This window comes from Ctenopharyngodon idella, chromosome 15 (genome assembly GCF_019924925.1).
Source record: "Ctenopharyngodon idella isolate HZGC_01 chromosome 15, HZGC01, whole genome shotgun sequence".
Lineage (NCBI taxonomy): Eukaryota > Metazoa > Chordata > Actinopteri > Cypriniformes > Xenocyprididae > Ctenopharyngodon > Ctenopharyngodon idella.
In genome coordinates, this window is record NC_067234.1 from 30,620,466 (window position 1) to 30,638,082 (window position 17,617).

Genomic DNA, 17,617 nt, shown 5'->3' on the forward strand with positions numbered 1-17,617 from the left:
CCGATCGGGGCGACGGCCTGCAACCGCAGCTCCTCGTTAGTATAGTGGACAGTATCTCCGCCTGTCACGCGGAAGACCGGGGTTCGATTCCCCGACGGGGAGACCCGTTTTTATTTTGCTCCAGCTCCAGTAAGCTTGAGCCAAAAGCGATGCGTTGGCCGGGAATCGAACCCGGGTCAACTGCTTGGAAGGCAGCTATGCTCACCACTATACCACCAACGCAGGCGCTTGGGTGCCGGCTGATGCCGGCTTTTGTGCGGTCAGCGAAGGACCTGAAACGCTCTTTGTTTGGACCCGGCACAGAAAAGAACACGTGAACCAGGCTGTTGACGAGCACCGCATTCCTGGAATGGAACGGGTGGATGAGTTGGCACAGTGTCTAGTGGAGCTGATCTTCATAAGGTTGTGTAACATCCGCCGAAGCCCCAAAAAACAGCGGAAAGAATCTTTGTCCAGATGGGAACTCATTCTTCGTGATTACAGAAGAATTCGGCAGCTAATGAGCGAAACAACCCTTCAGTTAGTTGAGGTAAACCAGAGGACCCTTACAACGTGGCACAATGAACGCTTAAAGGGTCAGGAGGTCTCAGTGCTGTTGCAAGGGCTGGAGCTTCCAGAGGCACGTCCAGTGGCACTGGATGCTCTGCCTCCAGCACGAGTACAGCCTGTTGTGCCACCACAATATAGTCACCAGTTGCATAACTACCAGATGCCACCAGACACAGCTGGACAGGCAAAAACAAAGATTAGAAAGATCCAGCCCTCAGCTGCCTGTACATCTGCCACAGCAACTTCATTTGAGCCATCAGCCTTACACCCTTAGCGTTCAGCCACGTTCAGCCAGCTAAGGACAATTTATCCCAGGCCGACAGCACCACACCCATTGGTTCCTGACACACCCTCTGCCCCTGTTGTGTCTCAGATGTTACTGTTGCCCTGCCCAGCCCCATTTTCCAGCATTAACCCTGGAGCCATTTCCTCTGACCCACCTGACAAAGCCACCCCAACCAAACGGTCATACAATCGTACTGTAAAAGCAAATACGTGCAGAAAGTGTGGCCAATTTCGTACTCAAGAAACTGGCCATAGCCAGTACAAAGGCAAAATATTTTTCCCAAATAAAGAAACAATTACTAAGGAGCAGTGGTTACTGAATATGAGAAAATAACACACTTGTTTCTGTGTGATACAATCATTTTGCTCTCTTGGTTGGCTCTGTTCTTTTCTTTAACTTCCAGCCATATTTAATGGTTAAAGTATTATACTGTGCACTTTTTATCTTATATTATTATTATTATTATTATTATTATTATAATAGAAAAGTTTATGTGTAGAGGAAACAATATTAAGTAAAATACCAAAATGTGTATATGTGAGTATGTATAAGGATATGTATACATACACTATAATACATATGGGAATATAAAATAAATATTAAACAACAATAAACTATTATATATATTTATATACACTACCAGTCAAAAGTTTTTGAACTGTAAGATTTTTAAATGTTTTTAAAAGCTCACCTGCTCACCAAGGCTTCATTTATTTGATCAAAATACAGCAAAAACAGTAATTGTCACGGTTCCCTCTGTTCCCGGACTCCATTACCCATGATCCTCCTGTTTCCTCACCTGCACTTACTTCCTCGTCATCTCCCCATCATTATGCCGCTCCAATGTCCAAGCCACAGGGGGAGGTGGAGGAACTCGACAGGGTTCGCCAGGTGGGGAACTCGCTGGAGCAATGGATGCTTGTATCCGGCCCAGGGGGCGGGAATGGCATAGCAAGCCGACACTAGAACGGGTCCTTCATGTTACCGGCTACTGGAAGCGAGTACACGGGGAGATCCTGGTTCGACACAAAGGCTATAGAATCTAGCAAACGTGTTTGGTGTCGCCTGGAGAAATGGACAATCACATGAAAGGGAATAAAGGAAAGCGCTCTTTCTTTTTTGCTTTGGCTGGGCTGGCTGAGCGGTGAAGCACTAGCTTCCAGATCATCTGCCATTCGGTGGAGCTCCGAAAATACTGCTCACCCTCAGCCCTTGTGTCAGGATGGCCGAGCGGTCTAAGGCGCTGCGTTCAGGTCGCAGTCTCCCCTGGAGGCGTGGGTTCGAATCCCACTTCTGACAATGCTAACCTTTGGCTGTGGGCTCAAGCTAGAGTCTTTAACCCTTTGGCAAGCTGATATTAATCCTGAACAAAAGCACTGCAACAACACTGCCACGCATCACACGAACACGAGAGGGATACTATGACTGCGTTTATACGACACTAGGCCTACTAAAACACTGGATTTCAATTGCATTGCACGTCCAACGCTTTCAGAGGACGCCGTAAAATTGAATGCAGTTTCATTTAATGAGATTCAGGGAAACTACTTGACATGACACAGATTTTCTCAGAATCTCATGCTGTCTGCCCTAGAGAGGAGCTGAAGAGCCTTTTGGCCGCAGGAGTAATGGACAATCACACGAAAGGGAATAAAGGAAAGCGCTCTTTCGTCTAAAGGCTCTCGTGCGCCAAAAGGAACCACCCTGCCCCGTGTGAGGCTCGAACTCACGACCTTCAGATTATGAGACTGACGCGCTGCCTAACTGCGCCAACGAGGCATGTTCTTTGGCAGGGCTCGAATCCCACTTCTGACAATGCTAACCTTTGGCTGTGGGCACAAGCTAGAGTCTTTAACCCTTTGGCAAGTTGATATTAAACCTTAACAAAAGGATTCTAGGTTCGACTCTTGCTTGAGCGGTTGCAGCGAACTCAGGTAGGGGCCCACAGCCAGGCTTGAGGGGGCGGGACAAACAGCCCTTCCCTGGTGGTCTAGTGGTTAGGATTCGGCGCTCTCACCGCCGCGGCCCGGGTTCGATTCCCGGTCAGGGAATGCGCTTTTACGCTTCCAAAACTCAGGCGCGGCCACAAAAGTGTTTGCGTGTGAAAAAGACCTCCTTCGAGCCGGAGTCGAACCAGCGACCTAAGGATTGCTAACTCTCCACCTACAGTCCTCCGCTCTACCAGCTGAGCTATCGAAGGCACGCAGCTGGGGAAAGGAACCACAACCTATCAGGTTGCTGCAGCGCCACTGCTGGCTAAAAATGCTTCTGCCGCAGACAGACGCGCTGGCTGGAATCCTGACCGCTAGACAGCTCCTCGTTAGTATAGTGGACAGTATCTCCGCCTGTCACGCGGAAGACCGGGGTTCGATTCCCCGACGGGGAGGCCGCGTCCTTTGCTGCTGCCCAACGACCCACACAAAATTGTTTTGCTCCAGCAAGGGCTCGCGGACGACCGCTTCAACGACATCTTGCAAATGCATGGACGATGATTTAGCCATTTCATATTGTGTTTGGTGTCTATCTGTTCCCTACGATGCCTTTAATCATTTGAAAGAGGTTTGGTAAAGAAATAATGCATGGGTAAAATGTTAAAGACTGCTGGCTAAAAATGCTTCTGCCGCAGACAGACGCGCTGGCTGTTCGACGAGGGAAGCAAACACAAGCCGAGCTTCCCATACCGGGAGTCGAACCCGGGCCGCCTGGGTGAAAACCAGGAATCCTGACCGCTAGACCATATGGGACCTTCGGCAAGAAACTACTGTAGGCAATTGGTTGGATCTGCCCTTGACCTTCCTGAAGTAGTACAGCCCCAATGCCATGCTCAGAAGCATATGTGGGCATGGTAAAAGTCTTTTCGAGGCACCGATCGGGGCGACGGCCTGCAACCGCAGCTCCTCGTTAGTATAGTGGACAGTATCTCCGCCTGTCACGCGGAAGACCGGGGTTCGATTCCCCGACGGGGAGACCCGTTTTTATTTTGCTCCAGCTCCAGTAAGCTTGAGCCAAAAGCGATGCGTTGGCCGGGAATCGAACCCGGGTCAACTGCTTGGAAGGCAGCTATGCTCACCACTATACCACCAACGCAGGCGCTTGGGTGCCGGCTGATGCCGGCTTTTGTGCGGTCAGCGAAGGACCTGAAACGCTCTTTGTTTGGACCCGGCACAGAAAAGAACACGTGAACCAGGCTGTTGACGAGCACCGCATTCCTGGAATGGAACGGGTGGATGAGTTGGCACAGTGTCTAGTGGAGCTGATCTTCATAAGGTTGTGTAACATCCGCCGAAGCCCCAAAAAACAGCGGAAAGAATCTTTGTCCAGATGGGAACTCATTCTTCGTGATTACAGAAGAATTCGGCAGCTAATGAGCGAAACAACCCTTCAGTTAGTTGAGGTAAACCAGAGGACCCTTACAACGTGGCACAATGAACGCTTAAAGGGTCAGGAGGTCTCAGTGCTGTTGCAAGGGCTGGAGCTTCCAGAGGCACGTCCAGTGGCACTGGATGCTCTGCCTCCAGCACGAGTACAGCCTGTTGTGCCACCACAATATAGTCACCAGTTGCATAACTACCAGATGCCACCAGACACAGCTGGACAGGCAAAAACAAAGATTAGAAAGATCCAGCCCTCAGCTGCCTGTACATCTGCCACAGCAACTTCATTTGAGCCATCAGCCTTACACCCTTAGCGTTCAGCCACGTTCAGCCAGCTAAGGACAATTTATCCCAGGCCGACAGCACCACACCCATTGGTTCCTGACACACCCTCTGCCCCTGTTGTGTCTCAGATGTTACTGTTGCCCTGCCCAGCCCCATTTTCCAGCATTAACCCTGGAGCCATTTCCTCTGACCCACCTGACAAAGCCACCCCAACCAAACGGTCATACAATCGTACTGTAAAAGCAAATACGTGCAGAAAGTGTGGCCAATTTCGTACTCAAGAAACTGGCCATAGCCAGTACAAAGGCAAAATATTTTTCCCAAATAAAGAAACAATTACTAAGGAGCAGTGGTTACTGAATATGAGAAAATAACACACTTGTTTCTGTGTGATACAATCATTTTGCTCTCTTGGTTGGCTCTGTTCTTTTCTTTAACTTCCAGCCATATTTAATGGTTAAAGTATTATACTGTGCACTTTTTATCTTATATTATTATTATTATTATTATTATTATAATAGAAAAGTTTATGTGTAGAGGAAACAATATTAAGTAAAATACCAAAATGTGTATATGTGAGTATGTATAAGGATATGTATACATACACTATAATACATATGGGAATATAAAATAAATATTAAACAACAATAAACTATTATATATATTTATATACACTACCAGTCAAAAGTTTTTGAACTGTAAGATTTTTAAATGTTTTTAAAAGCTCACCTGCTCACCAAGGCTTCATTTATTTGATCAAAATACAGCAAAAACAGTAATTGTCACGGTTCCCTCTGTTCCCGGACTCCATTACCCATGATCCTCCTGTTTCCTCACCTGCACTTACTTCCTCGTCATCTCCCCATCATTATGCCGCTCCAATGTCCAAGCCACAGGGGGAGGTGGAGGAACTCGACAGGGTTCGCCAGGTGGGGAACTCGCTGGAGCAATGGATGCTTGTATCCGGCCCAGGGGGCGGGAATGGCATAGCAAGCCGACACTAGAACGGGTCCTTCATGTTACCGGCTACTGGAAGCGAGTACACGGGGAGATCCTGGTTCGACACAAAGGCTATAGAATCTAGCAAACGTGTTTGGTGTCGCCTGGAGAAATGGACAATCACATGAAAGGGAATAAAGGAAAGCGCTCTTTCTTTTTTGCTTTGGCTGGGCTGGGCTGAGCGGTGAAGCACTAGCTTCCAGATCATCTGCCATTCGGTGGAGCTCCGAAAATACTGCTCACCCTCAGCCCTTGTGTCAGGATGGCCGAGCGGTCTAAGGCGCTGCGTTCAGGTCGCAGTCTCCCCTGGAGGCGTGGGTTCGAATCCCACTTCTGACAATGCTAACCTTTGGCTGTGGGCTCAAGCTAGAGTCTTTAACCCTTTGGCAAGCTGATATTAATCCTGAACAAAAGCACTGCAACAACACTGCCACGCATCACACGAACACGAGAGGGATACTATGACTGCGTTTATACGACACTAGGCCTACTAAAACACTGGATTTCAATTGCATTGCACGTCCAACGCTTTCAGAGGACGCCGTAAAATTGAATGCAGTTTCATTTAATGAGATTCAGGGAAACTACTTGACATGACACAGATTTTCTCAGAATCTCATGCTGTCTGCCCTAGAGAGGAGCTGAAGAGCCTTTTGGCCGCAGGAGTAATGGACAATCACACGAAAGGGAATAAAGGAAAGCGCTCTTTCGTCTAAAGGCTCTCGTGCGCCAAAAGGAACCACCCTGCCCCGTGTGAGGCTCGAACTCACGACCTTCAGATTATGAGACTGACGCGCTGCCTAACTGCGCCAACGAGGCATGTTCTTTGGCAGGGCTCGAATCCCACTTCTGACAATGCTAACCTTTGGCTGTGGGCACAAGCTAGAGTCTTTAACCCTTTGGCAAGTTGATATTAAACCTTAACAAAAGGATTCTAGGTTCGACTCTTGCTTGAGCGGTTGCAGCGAACTCAGGTAGGGGCCCACAGCCAGGCTTGAGGGGGCGGGACAAACAGCCCTTCCCTGGTGGTCTAGTGGTTAGGATTCGGCGCTCTCACCGCCGCGGCCCGGGTTCGATTCCCGGTCAGGGAATGCGCTTTTACGCTTCCAAAACTCAGGCGCGGCCACAAAAGTGTTTGCGTGTGAAAAAGACCTCCTTCGAGCCGGAGTCGAACCAGCGACCTAAGGATTGCTAACTCTCCACCTACAGTCCTCCGCTCTACCAGCTGAGCTATCGAAGGCACGCAGCTGGGGAAAGGAACCACAACCTATCAGGTTGCTGCAGCGCCACTGCTGGCTAAAAATGCTTCTGCCGCAGACAGACGCGCTGGCTGGAATCCTGACCGCTAGACAGCTCCTCGTTAGTATAGTGGACAGTATCTCCGCCTGTCACGCGGAAGACCGGGGTTCGATTCCCCGACGGGGAGGCCGCGTCCTTTGCTGCTGCCCAACGACCCACACAAAATTGTTTTGCTCCAGCAAGGGCTCGCGGACGACCGCTTCAACGACATCTTGCAAATGCATGGACGATGATTTAGCCATTTCATATTGTGTTTGGTGTCTATCTGTTCCCTACGATGCCTTTAATCATTTGAAAGAGGTTTGGTAAAGAAATAATGCATGGGTAAAATGTTAAAGACTGCTGGCTAAAAATGCTTCTGCCGCAGACAGACGCGCTGGCTGTTCGACGAGGGAAGCAAACACAAGCCGAGCTTCCCATACCGGGAGTCGAACCCGGGCCGCCTGGGTGAAAACCAGGAATCCTGACCGCTAGACCATATGGGACCTTCGGCAAGAAACTACTGTAGGCAATTGGTTGGATCTGCCCTTGACCTTCCTGAAGTAGTACAGCCCCAATGCCATGCTCAGAAGCATATGTGGGCATGGTAAAAGTCTTTTCGAGGCACCGATCGGGGCGACGGCCTGCAACCGCAGCTCCTCGTTAGTATAGTGGACAGTATCTCCGCCTGTCACGCGGAAGACCGGGGTTCGATTCCCCGACGGGGAGACCCGTTTTTATTTTGCTCCAGCTCCAGTAAGCTTGAGCCAAAAGCGATGCGTTGGCCGGGAATCGAACCCGGGTCAACTGCTTGGAAGGCAGCTATGCTCACCACTATACCACCAACGCAGGCGCTTGGGTGCCGGCTGATGCCGGCTTTTGTGCGGTCAGCGAAGGACCTGAAACGCTCTTTGTTTGGACCCGGCACAGAAAAGAACACGTGAACCAGGCTGTTGACGAGCACCGCATTCCTGGAATGGAACGGGTGGATGAGTTGGCACAGTGTCTAGTGGAGCTGATCTTCATAAGGTTGTGTAACATCCGCCGAAGCCCCAAAAAACAGCGGAAAGAATCTTTGTCCAGATGGGAACTCATTCTTCGTGATTACAGAAGAATTCGGCAGCTAATGAGCGAAACAACCCTTCAGTTAGTTGAGGTAAACCAGAGGACCCTTACAACGTGGCACAATGAACGCTTAAAGGGTCAGGAGGTCTCAGTGCTGTTGCAAGGGCTGGAGCTTCCAGAGGCACGTCCAGTGGCACTGGATGCTCTGCCTCCAGCACGAGTACAGCCTGTTGTGCCACCACAATATAGTCACCAGTTGCATAACTACCAGATGCCACCAGACACAGCTGGACAGGCAAAAACAAAGATTAGAAAGATCCAGCCCTCAGCTGCCTGTACATCTGCCACAGCAACTTCATTTGAGCCATCAGCCTTACACCCTTAGCGTTCAGCCACGTTCAGCCAGCTAAGGACAATTTATCCCAGGCCGACAGCACCACACCCATTGGTTCCTGACACACCCTCTGCCCCTGTTGTGTCTCAGATGTTACTGTTGCCCTGCCCAGCCCCATTTTCCAGCATTAACCCTGGAGCCATTTCCTCTGACCCACCTGACAAAGCCACCCCAACCAAACGGTCATACAATCGTACTGTAAAAGCAAATACGTGCAGAAAGTGTGGCCAATTTCGTACTCAAGAAACTGGCCATAGCCAGTACAAAGGCAAAATATTTTTCCCAAATAAAGAAACAATTACTAAGGAGCAGTGGTTACTGAATATGAGAAAATAACACACTTGTTTCTGTGTGATACAATCATTTTGCTCTCTTGGTTGGCTCTGTTCTTTTCTTTAACTTCCAGCCATATTTAATGGTTAAAGTATTATACTGTGCACTTTTTATCTTATATTATTATTATTATTATTATTATTATAATAGAAAAGTTTATGTGTAGAGGAAACAATATTAAGTAAAATACCAAAATGTGTATATGTGAGTATGTATAAGGATATGTATACATACACTATAATACATATGGGAATATAAAATAAATATTAAACAACAATAAACTATTATATATATTTATATACACTACCAGTCAAAAGTTTTTGAACTGTAAGATTTTTAAATGTTTTTAAAAGCTCACCTGCTCACCAAGGCTTCATTTATTTGATCAAAATACAGCAAAAACAGTAATTGTCACGGTTCCCTCTGTTCCCGGACTCCATTACCCATGATCCTCCTGTTTCCTCACCTGCACTTACTTCCTCGTCATCTCCCCATCATTATGCCGCTCCAATGTCCAAGCCACAGGGGGAGGTGGAGGAACTCGACAGGGTTCGCCAGGTGGGGAACTCGCTGGAGCAATGGATGCTTGTATCCGGCCCAGGGGGCGGGAATGGCATAGCAAGCCGACACTAGAACGGGTCCTTCATGTTACCGGCTACTGGAAGCGAGTACACGGGGAGATCCTGGTTCGACACAAAGGCTATAGAATCTAGCAAACGTGTTTGGTGTCGCCTGGAGAAATGGACAATCACATGAAAGGGAATAAAGGAAAGCGCTCTTTCTTTTTTGCTTTGGCTGGGCTGGGCTGAGCGGTGAAGCACTAGCTTCCAGATCATCTGCCATTCGGTGGAGCTCCGAAAATACTGCTCACCCTCAGCCCTTGTGTCAGGATGGCCGAGCGGTCTAAGGCGCTGCGTTCAGGTCGCAGTCTCCCCTGGAGGCGTGGGTTCGAATCCCACTTCTGACAATGCTAACCTTTGGCTGTGGGCTCAAGCTAGAGTCTTTAACCCTTTGGCAAGCTGATATTAATCCTGAACAAAAGCACTGCAACAACACTGCCACGCATCACACGAACACGAGAGGGATACTATGACTGCGTTTATACGACACTAGGCCTACTAAAACACTGGATTTCAATTGCATTGCACGTCCAACGCTTTCAGAGGACGCCGTAAAATTGAATGCAGTTTCATTTAATGAGATTCAGGGAAACTACTTGACATGACACAGATTTTCTCAGAATCTCATGCTGTCTGCCCTAGAGAGGAGCTGAAGAGCCTTTTGGCCGCAGGAGTAATGGACAATCACACGAAAGGGAATAAAGGAAAGCGCTCTTTCGTCTAAAGGCTCTCGTGCGCCAAAAGGAACCACCCTGCCCCGTGTGAGGCTCGAACTCACGACCTTCAGATTATGAGACTGACGCGCTGCCTAACTGCGCCAACGAGGCATGTTCTTTGGCAGGGCTCGAATCCCACTTCTGACAATGCTAACCTTTGGCTGTGGGCACAAGCTAGAGTCTTTAACCCTTTGGCAAGTTGATATTAAACCTTAACAAAAGGATTCTAGGTTCGACTCTTGCTTGAGCGGTTGCAGCGAACTCAGGTAGGGGCCCACAGCCAGGCTTGAGGGGGCGGGACAAACAGCCCTTCCCTGGTGGTCTAGTGGTTAGGATTCGGCGCTCTCACCGCCGCGGCCCGGGTTCGATTCCCGGTCAGGGAATGCGCTTTTACGCTTCCAAAACTCAGGCGCGGCCACAAAAGTGTTTGCGTGTGAAAAAGACCTCCTTCGAGCCGGAGTCGAACCAGCGACCTAAGGATTGCTAACTCTCCACCTACAGTCCTCCGCTCTACCAGCTGAGCTATCGAAGGCACGCAGCTGGGGAAAGGAACCACAACCTATCAGGTTGCTGCAGCGCCACTGCTGGCTAAAAATGCTTCTGCCGCAGACAGACGCGCTGGCTGGAATCCTGACCGCTAGACAGCTCCTCGTTAGTATAGTGGACAGTATCTCCGCCTGTCACGCGGAAGACCGGGGTTCGATTCCCCGACGGGGAGGCCGCGTCCTTTGCTGCTGCCCAACGACCCACACAAAATTGTTTTGCTCCAGCAAGGGCTCGCGGACGACCGCTTCAACGACATCTTGCAAATGCATGGACGATGATTTAGCCATTTCATATTGTGTTTGGTGTCTATCTGTTCCCTACGATGCCTTTAATCATTTGAAAGAGGTTTGGTAAAGAAATAATGCATGGGTAAAATGTTAAAGACTGCTGGCTAAAAATGCTTCTGCCGCAGACAGACGCGCTGGCTGTTCGACGAGGGAAGCAAACACAAGCCGAGCTTCCCATACCGGGAGTCGAACCCGGGCCGCCTGGGTGAAAACCAGGAATCCTGACCGCTAGACCATATGGGACCTTCGGCAAGAAACTACTGTAGGCAATTGGTTGGATCTGCCCTTGACCTTCCTGAAGTAGTACAGCCCCAATGCCATGCTCAGAAGCATATGTGGGCATGGTAAAAGTCTTTTCGAGGCACCGATCGGGGCGACGGCCTGCAACCGCAGCTCCTCGTTAGTATAGTGGACAGTATCTCCGCCTGTCACGCGGAAGACCGGGGTTCGATTCCCCGACGGGGAGACCCGTTTTTATTTTGCTCCAGCTCCAGTAAGCTTGAGCCAAAAGCGATGCGTTGGCCGGGAATCGAACCCGGGTCAACTGCTTGGAAGGCAGCTATGCTCACCACTATACCACCAACGCAGGCGCTTGGGTGCCGGCTGATGCCGGCTTTTGTGCGGTCAGCGAAGGACCTGAAACGCTCTTTGTTTGGACCCGGCACAGAAAAGAACACGTGAACCAGGCTGTTGACGAGCACCGCATTCCTGGAATGGAACGGGTGGATGAGTTGGCACAGTGTCTAGTGGAGCTGATCTTCATAAGGTTGTGTAACATCCGCCGAAGCCCCAAAAAACAGCGGAAAGAATCTTTGTCCAGATGGGAACTCATTCTTCGTGATTACAGAAGAATTCGGCAGCTAATGAGCGAAACAACCCTTCAGTTAGTTGAGGTAAACCAGAGGACCCTTACAACGTGGCACAATGAACGCTTAAAGGGTCAGGAGGTCTCAGTGCTGTTGCAAGGGCTGGAGCTTCCAGAGGCACGTCCAGTGGCACTGGATGCTCTGCCTCCAGCACGAGTACAGCCTGTTGTGCCACCACAATATAGTCACCAGTTGCATAACTACCAGATGCCACCAGACACAGCTGGACAGGCAAAAACAAAGATTAGAAAGATCCAGCCCTCAGCTGCCTGTACATCTGCCACAGCAACTTCATTTGAGCCATCAGCCTTACACCCTTAGCGTTCAGCCACGTTCAGCCAGCTAAGGACAATTTATCCCAGGCCGACAGCACCACACCCATTGGTTCCTGACACACCCTCTGCCCCTGTTGTGTCTCAGATGTTACTGTTGCCCTGCCCAGCCCCATTTTCCAGCATTAACCCTGGAGCCATTTCCTCTGACCCACCTGACAAAGCCACCCCAACCAAACGGTCATACAATCGTACTGTAAAAGCAAATACGTGCAGAAAGTGTGGCCAATTTCGTACTCAAGAAACTGGCCATAGCCAGTACAAAGGCAAAATATTTTTCCCAAATAAAGAAACAATTACTAAGGAGCAGTGGTTACTGAATATGAGAAAATAACACACTTGTTTCTGTGTGATACAATCATTTTGCTCTCTTGGTTGGCTCTGTTCTTTTCTTTAACTTCCAGCCATATTTAATGGTTAAAGTATTATACTGTGCACTTTTTATCCTATATTATTATTATTATTATTATAATAGAAAAGTTTATGTGTAGAGGAAACAATATTAAGTAAAATACCAAAATGTGTATATGTGAGTATGTATAAGGATATGTATACATACACTATAATACATATGGGAATATAAAATAAATATTAAACAACAATAAACTATTATATATATTTATATACACTACCAGTCAAAAGTTTTTGAACTGTAAGATTTTTAAATGTTTTTAAAAGCTCACCTGCTCACCAAGGCTTCATTTATTTGATCAAAATACAGCAAAAACAGTAATTGTCACGGTTCCCTCTGTTCCCGGACTCCATTACCCATGATCCTCCTGTTTCCTCACCTGCACTTACTTCCTCGTCATCTCCCCATCATTATGCCGCTCCAATGTCCAAGCCACAGGGGGAGGTGGAGGAACTCGACAGGGTTCGCCAGGTGGGGAACTCGCTGGAGCAATGGATGCTTGTATCCGGCCCAGGGGGCGGGAATGGCATAGCAAGCCGACACTAGAACGGGTCCTTCATGTTACCGGCTACTGGAAGCGAGTACACGGGGAGATCCTGGTTCGACACAAAGGCTATAGAATCTAGCAAACGTGTTTGGTGTCGCCTGGAGAAATGGACAATCACATGAAAGGGAATAAAGGAAAGCGCTCTTTCTTTTTTGCTTTGGCTGGGCTGAGCGGTGAAGCACTAGCTTCCAGATCATCTGCCATTCGGTGGAGCTCCGAAAATACTGCTCACCCTCAGCCCTTGTGTCAGGATGGCCGAGCGGTCTAAGGCGCTGCGTTCAGGTCGCAGTCTCCCCTGGAGGCGTGGGTTCGAATCCCACTTCTGACAATGCTAACCTTTGGCTGTGGGCTCAAGCTAGAGTCTTTAACCCTTTGGCAAGCTGATATTAATCCTGAACAAAAGCACTGCAACAACACTGCCACGCATCACACGAACACGAGAGGGATACTATGACTGCGTTTATACGACACTAGGCCTACTAAAACACTGGATTTCAATTGCATTGCACGTCCAACGCTTTCAGAGGACGCCGTAAAATTGAATGCAGTTTCATTTAATGAGATTCAGGGAAACTACTTGACATGACACAGATTTTCTCAGAATCTCATGCTGTCTGCCCTAGAGAGGAGCTGAAGAGCCTTTTGGCCGCAGGAGTAATGGACAATCACACGAAAGGGAATAAAGGAAAGCGCTCTTTCGTCTAAAGGCTCTCGTGCGCCAAAAGGAACCACCCTGCCCCGTGTGAGGCTCGAACTCACGACCTTCAGATTATGAGACTGACGCGCTGCCTAACTGCGCCAACGAGGCATGTTCTTTGGCAGGGCTCGAATCCCACTTCTGACAATGCTAACCTTTGGCTGTGGGCACAAGCTAGAGTCTTTAACCCTTTGGCAAGTTGATATTAAACCTTAACAAAAGGATTCTAGGTTCGACTCTTGCTTGAGCGGTTGCAGCGAACTCAGGTAGGGGCCCACAGCCAGGCTTGAGGGGGCGGGACAAACAGCCCTTCCCTGGTGGTCTAGTGGTTAGGATTCGGCGCTCTCACCGCCGCGGCCCGGGTTCGATTCCCGGTCAGGGAATGCGCTTTTACGCTTCCAAAACTCAGGCGCGGCCACAAAAGTGTTTGCGTGTGAAAAAGACCTCCTTCGAGCCGGAGTCGAACCAGCGACCTAAGGATTGCTAACTCTCCACCTACAGTCCTCCGCTCTACCAGCTGAGCTATCGAAGGCACGCAGCTGGGGAAAGGAACCACAACCTATCAGGTTGCTGCAGCGCCACTGCTGGCTAAAAATGCTTCTGCCGCAGACAGACGCGCTGGCTGGAATCCTGACCGCTAGACAGCTCCTCGTTAGTATAGTGGACAGTATCTCCGCCTGTCACGCGGAAGACCGGGGTTCGATTCCCCGACGGGGAGGCCGCGTCCTTTGCTGCTGCCCAACGACCCACACAAAATTGTTTTGCTCCAGCAAGGGCTCGCGGACGACCGCTTCAACGACATCTTGCAAATGCATGGACGATGATTTAGCCATTTCATATTGTGTTTGGTGTCTATCTGTTCCCTACGATGCCTTTAATCATTTGAAAGAGGTTTGGTAAAGAAATAATGCATGGGTAAAATGTTAAAGACTGCTGGCTAAAAATGCTTCTGCCGCAGACAGACGCGCTGGCTGTTCGACGAGGGAAGCAAACACAAGCCGAGCTTCCCATACCGGGAGTCGAACCCGGGCCGCCTGGGTGAAAACCAGGAATCCTGACCGCTAGACCATATGGGACCTTCGGCAAGAAACTACTGTAGGCAATTGGTTGGATCTGCCCTTGACCTTCCTGAAGTAGTACAGCCCCAATGCCATGCTCAGAAGCATATGTGGGCATGGTAAAAGTCTTTTCGAGGCACCGATCGGGGCGACGGCCTGCAACCGCAGCTCCTCGTTAGTATAGTGGACAGTATCTCCGCCTGTCACGCGGAAGACCGGGGTTCGATTCCCCGACGGGGAGACCCGTTTTTATTTTGCTCCAGCTCCAGTAAGCTTGAGCCAAAAGCGATGCGTTGGCCGGGAATCGAACCCGGGTCAACTGCTTGGAAGGCAGCTATGCTCACCACTATACCACCAACGCAGGCGCTTGGGTGCCGGCTGATGCCGGCTTTTGTGCGGTCAGCGAAGGACCTGAAACGCTCTTTGTTTGGACCCGGCACAGAAAAGAACACGTGAACCAGGCTGTTGACGAGCACCGCATTCCTGGAATGGAACGGGTGGATGAGTTGGCACAGTGTCTAGTGGAGCTGATCTTCATAAGGTTGTGTAACATCCGCCGAAGCCCCAAAAAACAGCGGAAAGAATCTTTGTCCAGATGGGAACTCATTCTTCGTGATTACAGAAGAATTCGGCAGCTAATGAGCGAAACAACCCTTCAGTTAGTTGAGGTAAACCAGAGGACCCTTACAACGTGGCACAATGAACGCTTAAAGGGTCAGGAGGTCTCAGTGCTGTTGCAAGGGCTGGAGCTTCCAGAGGCACGTCCAGTGGCACTGGATGCTCTGCCTCCAGCACGAGTACAGCCTGTTGTGCCACCACAATATAGTCACCAGTTGCATAACTACCAGATGCCACCAGACACAGCTGGACAGGCAAAAACAAAGATTAGAAAGATCCAGCCCTCAGCTGCCTGTACATCTGCCACAGCAACTTCATTTGAGCCATCAGCCTTACACCCTTAGCGTTCAGCCACGTTCAGCCAGCTAAGGACAATTTATCCCAGGCCGACAGCACCACACCCATTGGTTCCTGACACACCCTCTGCCCCTGTTGTGTCTCAGATGTTACTGTTGCCCTGCCCAGCCCCATTTTCCAGCATTAACCCTGGAGCCATTTCCTCTGACCCACCTGACAAAGCCACCCCAACCAAACGGTCATACAATCGTACTGTAAAAGCAAATACGTGCAGAAAGTGTGGCCAATTTCGTACTCAAGAAACTGGCCATAGCCAGTACAAAGGCAAAATATTTTTCCCAAATAAAGAAACAATTACTAAGGAGCAGTGGTTACTGAATATGAGAAAATAACACACTTGTTTCTGTGTGATACAATCATTTTGCTCTCTTGGTTGGCTCTGTTCTTTTCTTTAACTTCCAGCCATATTTAATGGTTAAAGTATTATACTGTGCACTTTTTATCCTATATTATTATTATTATTATTATAATAGAAAAGTTTATGTGTAGAGGAAACAATATTAAGTAAAATACCAAAATGTGTATATGTGAGTATGTATAAGGATATGTATACATACACTATAATACATATGGGAATATAAAATAAATATTAAACAACAATAAACTATTATATATATTTATATACACTACCAGTCAAAAGTTTTTGAACTGTAAGATTTTTAAATGTTTTTAAAAGCTCACCTGCTCACCAAGGCTTCATTTATTTGATCAAAATACAGCAAAAACAGTAATTGTCACGGTTCCCTCTGTTCCCGGACTCCATTACCCATGATCCTCCTGTTTCCTCACCTGCACTTACTTCCTCGTCATCTCCCCATCATTATGCCGCTCCAATGTCCAAGCCACAGGGGGAGGTGGAGGAACTCGACAGGGTTCGCCAGGTGGGGAACTCGCTGGAGCAATGGATGCTTGTATCCGGCCCAGGGGGCGGGAATGGCATAGCAAGCCGACACTAGAACGGGTCCTTCATGTTACCGGCTACTGGAAGCGAGTACACGGGGAGATCCTGGTTCGACACAAAGGCTATAGAATCTAGCAAACGTGTTTGGTGTCGCCTGGAGAAATGGACAATCACATGAAAGGGAATAAAGGAAAGCGCTCTTTCTTTTTTGCTTTGGCTGGGCTGGGCTGAGCGGTGAAGCCCTAGCTTCCAGATCATCTGCCATTCGGTGGAGCAACGTTTGTGGAAAATTTGTGGAAAAATAAATGTAAATATTACATGAATTATTGTGTGTTCTGGCATTTTGTTATTTTAGACAAATAGTGGCAAACTTTAAAAAAAAGCAAACTAAAAAGAGTTGTAAACTAGAACAAAACACAGCAGTAACAAACTTAGACAAAACAAAACAAAAACTCCAACGTGTACACAGATGTAAATTTTGCCGGCAATGCACAGTACATGCACACTGTGACATTTCTCAGACATCTGAGAGTGTCCTAGAGACGTAATCTGCTGTACAATTTTGTGACCCAGTTTTGTACAAAATTTCAAATTCAAATGGCTGGATGGCTAAAAACCATCTGATGATACATTTGAGCATTTGTGTCCCTCATACGGCCCAACCAGGCTAACGCCCTGTGATCAGTCTCAAGTTTGAATTTGCGTTCCACCAGGCAGTATCTTAAAGAGTCTAATGCCCATTTAATTGCCAGGCACTTTTTCTCAACTGTAGAATTCCTGGATTTACATGAAAGGAGCTTTCTGCTGATGTAGGCAATTGGTTGGAGCTGCCCTTGACCTTCCTGAAGTAGTACAGCCCCAATGCCATGCTCAGAAGCATATGTCGGCATGGTAAAAGTCTTTTCAAAGTCTGGACTCTGTAAAACAGGCTCTGTGCATAAGGAGTCCATTGGGTCCTGGAAAGCCTTCTCACAGTCATGAGTCCAGTTAACTTTATTCGGCTTGTCTTTTTTAGTTAAATCAGTAAGGGTAAAGGCTCGTTCAGAGAAGTTGGGGATAAAATGCCTGTTCCACTCCTTAAGTCCTAGGAAAAAACA

General features: G+C 48.5%; 34 non-coding genes across 34 annotated transcripts; 17 read left to right on the forward strand and 17 right to left on the reverse strand.

Moving 5' to 3' along the window:
- Nucleotides 1-30: 30 nt before the first annotated feature.
- On the forward strand, nucleotides 31-102 carry trnad-guc (transfer RNA aspartic acid (anticodon GUC)). The gene has a single exon. It is a non-coding gene; the product is annotated as a tRNA-Asp (tRNA).
- Nucleotides 103-150: 48 nt separating this feature from the next.
- On the reverse strand, nucleotides 151-222 carry trnag-ucc (transfer RNA glycine (anticodon UCC)). Its single transcript has one exon. It is a non-coding gene; the product is annotated as a tRNA-Gly (tRNA).
- Nucleotides 223-2,051: 1,829 nt separating this feature from the next.
- On the forward strand, nucleotides 2,052-2,134 carry trnal-cag (transfer RNA leucine (anticodon CAG)). Its single transcript has one exon. It is a non-coding gene; the product is annotated as a tRNA-Leu (tRNA).
- A 406-nt stretch (nucleotides 2,135-2,540) lies between these two features.
- trnam-cau (transfer RNA methionine (anticodon CAU)) lies at nucleotides 2,541-2,614 on the reverse strand. Its single transcript has one exon. It is a non-coding gene; the product is annotated as a tRNA-Met (tRNA).
- A 200-nt stretch (nucleotides 2,615-2,814) lies between these two features.
- Nucleotides 2,815-2,886, forward strand: trnae-cuc (transfer RNA glutamic acid (anticodon CUC)). Its single transcript has one exon. It is a non-coding gene; the product is annotated as a tRNA-Glu (tRNA).
- Nucleotides 2,887-2,948: 62 nt separating this feature from the next.
- On the reverse strand, nucleotides 2,949-3,035 carry trnay-gua (transfer RNA tyrosine (anticodon GUA)). Its single transcript is given in 2 exon segments — nucleotides 2,949-2,984; nucleotides 2,999-3,035. It is a non-coding gene; the product is annotated as a tRNA-Tyr (tRNA).
- A 114-nt stretch (nucleotides 3,036-3,149) lies between these two features.
- Nucleotides 3,150-3,221, forward strand: trnad-guc (transfer RNA aspartic acid (anticodon GUC)). Its single transcript has one exon. It is a non-coding gene; the product is annotated as a tRNA-Asp (tRNA).
- A 286-nt stretch (nucleotides 3,222-3,507) lies between these two features.
- On the reverse strand, nucleotides 3,508-3,579 carry trnae-uuc (transfer RNA glutamic acid (anticodon UUC)). Its single transcript has one exon. It is a non-coding gene; the product is annotated as a tRNA-Glu (tRNA).
- A 151-nt stretch (nucleotides 3,580-3,730) lies between these two features.
- On the forward strand, nucleotides 3,731-3,802 carry trnad-guc (transfer RNA aspartic acid (anticodon GUC)). The gene has a single exon. It is a non-coding gene; the product is annotated as a tRNA-Asp (tRNA).
- A 48-nt stretch (nucleotides 3,803-3,850) lies between these two features.
- On the reverse strand, nucleotides 3,851-3,922 carry trnag-ucc (transfer RNA glycine (anticodon UCC)). Its single transcript has one exon. It is a non-coding gene; the product is annotated as a tRNA-Gly (tRNA).
- A 1,827-nt stretch (nucleotides 3,923-5,749) lies between these two features.
- On the forward strand, nucleotides 5,750-5,832 carry trnal-cag (transfer RNA leucine (anticodon CAG)). Its single transcript has one exon. It is a non-coding gene; the product is annotated as a tRNA-Leu (tRNA).
- Nucleotides 5,833-6,238: 406 nt separating this feature from the next.
- trnam-cau (transfer RNA methionine (anticodon CAU)) lies at nucleotides 6,239-6,312 on the reverse strand. The gene has a single exon. It is a non-coding gene; the product is annotated as a tRNA-Met (tRNA).
- Nucleotides 6,313-6,512: 200 nt separating this feature from the next.
- Nucleotides 6,513-6,584, forward strand: trnae-cuc (transfer RNA glutamic acid (anticodon CUC)). The gene has a single exon. It is a non-coding gene; the product is annotated as a tRNA-Glu (tRNA).
- A 62-nt stretch (nucleotides 6,585-6,646) lies between these two features.
- On the reverse strand, nucleotides 6,647-6,733 carry trnay-gua (transfer RNA tyrosine (anticodon GUA)). The gene is given in 2 exon segments: nucleotides 6,647-6,682; nucleotides 6,697-6,733. It is a non-coding gene; the product is annotated as a tRNA-Tyr (tRNA).
- A 114-nt stretch (nucleotides 6,734-6,847) lies between these two features.
- trnad-guc (transfer RNA aspartic acid (anticodon GUC)) lies at nucleotides 6,848-6,919 on the forward strand. Its single transcript has one exon. It is a non-coding gene; the product is annotated as a tRNA-Asp (tRNA).
- A 286-nt stretch (nucleotides 6,920-7,205) lies between these two features.
- trnae-uuc (transfer RNA glutamic acid (anticodon UUC)) lies at nucleotides 7,206-7,277 on the reverse strand. The gene has a single exon. It is a non-coding gene; the product is annotated as a tRNA-Glu (tRNA).
- Nucleotides 7,278-7,428: 151 nt separating this feature from the next.
- On the forward strand, nucleotides 7,429-7,500 carry trnad-guc (transfer RNA aspartic acid (anticodon GUC)). Its single transcript has one exon. It is a non-coding gene; the product is annotated as a tRNA-Asp (tRNA).
- Nucleotides 7,501-7,548: 48 nt separating this feature from the next.
- Nucleotides 7,549-7,620, reverse strand: trnag-ucc (transfer RNA glycine (anticodon UCC)). Its single transcript has one exon. It is a non-coding gene; the product is annotated as a tRNA-Gly (tRNA).
- Nucleotides 7,621-9,447: 1,827 nt separating this feature from the next.
- trnal-cag (transfer RNA leucine (anticodon CAG)) lies at nucleotides 9,448-9,530 on the forward strand. Its single transcript has one exon. It is a non-coding gene; the product is annotated as a tRNA-Leu (tRNA).
- A 406-nt stretch (nucleotides 9,531-9,936) lies between these two features.
- On the reverse strand, nucleotides 9,937-10,010 carry trnam-cau (transfer RNA methionine (anticodon CAU)). Its single transcript has one exon. It is a non-coding gene; the product is annotated as a tRNA-Met (tRNA).
- A 200-nt stretch (nucleotides 10,011-10,210) lies between these two features.
- trnae-cuc (transfer RNA glutamic acid (anticodon CUC)) lies at nucleotides 10,211-10,282 on the forward strand. The gene has a single exon. It is a non-coding gene; the product is annotated as a tRNA-Glu (tRNA).
- Nucleotides 10,283-10,344: 62 nt separating this feature from the next.
- Nucleotides 10,345-10,431, reverse strand: trnay-gua (transfer RNA tyrosine (anticodon GUA)). The gene is given in 2 exon segments: nucleotides 10,345-10,380; nucleotides 10,395-10,431. It is a non-coding gene; the product is annotated as a tRNA-Tyr (tRNA).
- A 114-nt stretch (nucleotides 10,432-10,545) lies between these two features.
- trnad-guc (transfer RNA aspartic acid (anticodon GUC)) lies at nucleotides 10,546-10,617 on the forward strand. Its single transcript has one exon. It is a non-coding gene; the product is annotated as a tRNA-Asp (tRNA).
- A 286-nt stretch (nucleotides 10,618-10,903) lies between these two features.
- On the reverse strand, nucleotides 10,904-10,975 carry trnae-uuc (transfer RNA glutamic acid (anticodon UUC)). The gene has a single exon. It is a non-coding gene; the product is annotated as a tRNA-Glu (tRNA).
- Nucleotides 10,976-11,126: 151 nt separating this feature from the next.
- trnad-guc (transfer RNA aspartic acid (anticodon GUC)) lies at nucleotides 11,127-11,198 on the forward strand. Its single transcript has one exon. It is a non-coding gene; the product is annotated as a tRNA-Asp (tRNA).
- Nucleotides 11,199-11,246: 48 nt separating this feature from the next.
- trnag-ucc (transfer RNA glycine (anticodon UCC)) lies at nucleotides 11,247-11,318 on the reverse strand. The gene has a single exon. It is a non-coding gene; the product is annotated as a tRNA-Gly (tRNA).
- Nucleotides 11,319-13,134: 1,816 nt separating this feature from the next.
- trnal-cag (transfer RNA leucine (anticodon CAG)) lies at nucleotides 13,135-13,217 on the forward strand. Its single transcript has one exon. It is a non-coding gene; the product is annotated as a tRNA-Leu (tRNA).
- A 406-nt stretch (nucleotides 13,218-13,623) lies between these two features.
- Nucleotides 13,624-13,697, reverse strand: trnam-cau (transfer RNA methionine (anticodon CAU)). The gene has a single exon. It is a non-coding gene; the product is annotated as a tRNA-Met (tRNA).
- A 200-nt stretch (nucleotides 13,698-13,897) lies between these two features.
- trnae-cuc (transfer RNA glutamic acid (anticodon CUC)) lies at nucleotides 13,898-13,969 on the forward strand. Its single transcript has one exon. It is a non-coding gene; the product is annotated as a tRNA-Glu (tRNA).
- A 62-nt stretch (nucleotides 13,970-14,031) lies between these two features.
- On the reverse strand, nucleotides 14,032-14,118 carry trnay-gua (transfer RNA tyrosine (anticodon GUA)). The gene is given in 2 exon segments: nucleotides 14,032-14,067; nucleotides 14,082-14,118. It is a non-coding gene; the product is annotated as a tRNA-Tyr (tRNA).
- Nucleotides 14,119-14,232: 114 nt separating this feature from the next.
- On the forward strand, nucleotides 14,233-14,304 carry trnad-guc (transfer RNA aspartic acid (anticodon GUC)). The gene has a single exon. It is a non-coding gene; the product is annotated as a tRNA-Asp (tRNA).
- A 286-nt stretch (nucleotides 14,305-14,590) lies between these two features.
- Nucleotides 14,591-14,662, reverse strand: trnae-uuc (transfer RNA glutamic acid (anticodon UUC)). The gene has a single exon. It is a non-coding gene; the product is annotated as a tRNA-Glu (tRNA).
- A 151-nt stretch (nucleotides 14,663-14,813) lies between these two features.
- On the forward strand, nucleotides 14,814-14,885 carry trnad-guc (transfer RNA aspartic acid (anticodon GUC)). The gene has a single exon. It is a non-coding gene; the product is annotated as a tRNA-Asp (tRNA).
- Nucleotides 14,886-14,933: 48 nt separating this feature from the next.
- On the reverse strand, nucleotides 14,934-15,005 carry trnag-ucc (transfer RNA glycine (anticodon UCC)). The gene has a single exon. It is a non-coding gene; the product is annotated as a tRNA-Gly (tRNA).
- Nucleotides 15,006-17,617: the final 2,612 nt, after the last annotated feature.